Source organism: Cetorhinus maximus, chromosome 19 (assembly GCF_964194155.1).
Source record: "Cetorhinus maximus chromosome 19, sCetMax3.hap1.1, whole genome shotgun sequence".
Classification (NCBI taxonomy): Eukaryota; Metazoa; Chordata; class Chondrichthyes; order Lamniformes; family Cetorhinidae; genus Cetorhinus; species Cetorhinus maximus.
The window spans coordinates 46,098,919-46,103,136 of NC_135897.1; positions in this window are offsets into that span (position 1 = coordinate 46,098,919).

The following is a 4,218-nucleotide window of genomic DNA, read 5'->3' on the forward strand; positions in this document are numbered from 1 at the left end:
TTTCCTAAAATCAGAATCACAACACTTTAGCATTCAGTAGACATAGTTCAAAAATAACTATTAGCCAATGTTATTAATATGCCATATAAAGGTGAACAGGAAAGCAATTTTTTTCTACAATTGGAAAAGTATTTTTATGTGGATCACTTTAAGCAGCAAGTATTCAGAGAGGGTTTTACCTACCTTCTTCTGCTTTATCAAAATGTAGACCTTGTCTTAACTGTTGCAAAGTGGTTCCTTTGGCACCCAGTTCAACCATCGCTAGGCCCAGACTGATGGACATTGGTGAACAAATAAGATTTTGGTTCTTCTGCACTGAACTAATGGCATGGTAGAGATCAACTGCAAATCCTGTAGTAAGATCACTAGGAAGAGAATCGGAGGTGAAAATCAGCAGCTCTTCACACAGCAGCAGTAGACTTCCAAACAGCATTCTCATTGCTGTGGAGGAAATAGAAATATACTTTAAAATGTAATTTTAAGAATTAGCCCCTTTACAATAATGAACAGGATTCAAAATCATTTTTCATCTAACAGTTATATTGTTTAATGGATCTTATCGAGACTATGCAAAACATTATTTACACAAATATTCTTTGAGAATAACAAAGTGCTACTTACTGTAAGATAAGAACTATTCGGTAATAATGACTGTACACTATAGATTTACATGGGCAGATCAATTCTTCTATGAGATTAAAAATTACATAAGAATTAGATGTATGTCAATCAGAAGTTAATTTTGGATTAAAAAAAATTGAGAAATACAATAGTTTCTGATGAAGGGTAGAAATCAGAAGTGACTAACCTCTCATTTCTTTACACATCGGTTTACTATACAGCATTTTGTTTTAAGTTCAGACAATTATAGATCCACTTCACACTGAACAGAAGTGGAACTGAACCTGCTTTAGAAATTTGTTATACACTAAATTCACAGTAACACATATGAACATTATTAAACTGTAAAATATCTAGCCATTAATTTTATAATAGTGCACTATATACAGACTACAAAATTCTCCCATACAAAAATATTTTATACATACATGTGTGCAAATGCATAATTGTTGAGATCTGTAAAAATACTCTATCCAAATTATTCAGAAAACTTTCAGCAACATAAATGGCATGACTTGTTTTGATATTATAATCTACCAGGTGGTCATTGGCAGCGTTGTTAGTAATGTATTAAACCCTGAGTAACCGATGATTTGAATATTTCAAGGGCATGAACAATGATAACAACTGAATCATTTTGTCAATAACAGGCAACTTGCAAAGCAGAAACAGTGATGAAACTAGGATATTTTGTTGTAGACTTTAATGTGCCAAAGTTAATTGCTATACATTTTGTTTTCACACCTACACATAATGCAAAATTGTAATGTTCATTAAACATCCAAATCAATATTGTAAATGTTTTGGAAACTATTTTAGCCCAAAATGAATAGCTATCAAACTATCAAGCTGCTGTGACATTAATTTGGTAATTATTGTGTGCCCCTGAATAATACCATTCATTTTGGTGGGTAGATAATACTCTGCCACTATCACCCCTTATGAAGTTAACTTCCCCATCTAAATTCTAAAGTTTCACTTGAACCCCCACAAAAATTCCCATCCAGAGGACTTAGCTCGCAGCGACTGATTTTGCAGCTGTAAACTACTTAATATATGGAAAGGGATAGTAACTGGAAATCCTGAAATGCAAAATAAAAAAAATGCTCTCCACAGCAACATGAATCCATGAGGAGGAAAATTGTGTGGCTGTTCTATATTGTGAAAGCTGTGCTACAGAAGAGGAGGCAGCTTTCCAAAAATTGCTCTTTTTCTTGACTGGAAAATGTTGTATTCAATACATTGGATGGACAGGCAATTATGTTTTAAATCAGGAAGTCCTAAAGGGAAAGAATTTCTGATCTAAGAATGAATGGCAGCAATAATTCTTGACAAAATTCAATCTAAAAACAGGATATAATGTCTTAAATATAGATCTACTTTTTAATAAATAATTGTAACTGCAAAAACGTTGATTTTTACAGGAATAATTGCAAATATCTGGATGTGACATGTATTGTGGTTAACAGTAATTACATCTAATTTATTTATTTTTCAGAGAGAAATTGCCTCTTTTTAAGTCCATGGGAGCTTATCCTGTCTACAGTTTACAAGGAGGATGATGATCTTCTTGCTCCAAGGCCTCCATCCTTACCACTGTAAAATTAGCCATTAAGAGTCACACAAAAATGGTCCTGTGAAAACTTCCAGTGAAAGCAATGGACCAATACCAATTCCCATGAAATATGGTATCAAAATGGAATATCCAGCTTTTATTATTATTTTCTAAAGCAACATTTCAAACAATATTCTGCAAACAAAGTGTAACAGTCCATTTCATGTTTCTTCTGGCATGCATGAGAAGTTTTAAGATTTTGTTCCCATAACATGAGATCTTCTTGATTAAACTTTAGAACTTAGTCCAACTCTCAGAAGACAGTGTTGTTCGATTGATTGAGAAGGATTAAAATTCTGATGTCAAGTTCTTGTAAGCATTTGATTTAACATTCCAATAGCACAATAATTATATGTAAGGGAAACATCAGTAATATATAGTAGCAATGGGATTTCCCAGGGTTGCAGAAACAGGGTTCCTTTCTACCACATATGATGGAATTTTCCAATTCGGAAACTAGGTGCAGTGGTCGGTGGGTTTCACGGCAGATTTCCTACTGGGTGGCGTGGTGGGAAATCACACCCAATTTCATGGTCGGAAGCTAACTAACCATGCATCAGCGAGTAGGTCTCCGAATCACATGGCAGGTCAGGAACTGATTCGTTCACCCCGCCGTTACCTTATGGGATCGAAGGTCCAGGCACCATATTTAAATGCCACCTGAACATACACATTCACTCTCTCCAACGCTGTTGTGCTCAGGAAACCTCTCAAGATAGCTGCATCTAATAAAAAGCTTCACCAAGGTTCAGCAATGACTCCCTTGAGGCTCTCGTCCATGGAGTCCGCCAGCACCAGGATGTGCTCTACCCAAGCGATGGCTCCAAGAGGCCCACCAGCCTCACCTCACCAGACTGGGAGATGGTTGCAAGGGAGGTCAACATGTTGGGTACCCGCCTGAAAAACGCTATCCAGTGCAGGAAGAGGATAAATGATCTCATCCACTCCGCCTGAGTAAATTCAACCTTCAACTCACTCCAATCTCACACTCCCATAATAGCATCATGCACTCAAAGGGTTACACTGCTCAGGGATCTCTCCAATATTAGCGGGGGAGACATCAGCACTGAGTGTCTCACAGATACTTTAACATTACCAGCATCTCATCTTTCATGCTGCACAAACTCCTGCCTCAGCCCTTACTGGGGAGAGATCAGCACACACAGCAGGCTTGCATGCTTCCCAGCCTCTCCTCCATCTCGCCTCATCACATTCCATCCATTTGTCTTCATGCAGGCCAAGCTTGCCCAGAACAAAAGGGAGGGATCCCAGACTGGAGGAGGGACGGCCAACATACAGGAGCTCTCCAAATTCAAGGAGGATGCCACCGAGTTGGCAGGGGAGGACAAATATCACTCCTGTGGGGAAGACAAGATCAGCCTCTCCCAGCAAGTCAGTACGGATACACCCTCCATGAGTTGATCACATCTTGACATTCACAGTGAGTGACATGCAATGTTGTATTCAACCTGCTCATGAACTAAATCTATCTTCTCAATCTTACAGGCAGCAGCAGACATGTTACTGTGGCAACAGTGCAACACCTCACTGACACATCTCCACAGCAGTCAGAGACAGTGACAGCTCGGAGGACTGCTGAGGAACAGCCACGCACTGAGTCCGAGTCAGATGATGAGCCTCTGGAAGAGGCTGTTGAAAAGGTGCTGGAGATGCAATGGCACGCAGCAGAACATCAGGCAGAGTTGTGCGAGGCAGTCAGCAGACTAGAGCGAAGGATGGAGAGTCCGTCCATGTTCTGTCTGATGTCGTGGCTCTGACGTGCGAGCGCCTGAAGATCACCATGGGAAGGGTGGCAGCTGCCTTGGAGACCTTGGTCCAGCAGATTCTGCTGGATTTGAGCTTGGACCTGCACTCCATTGCTATAAGCATTTGTGGGATCCATAAGTGGCTAGGCAAGAGGAGGGCGGTGGGGCAACTTGACCTCCCTCCAGGACCCCCTTTACCTCAGGGAGTCAGGCAAG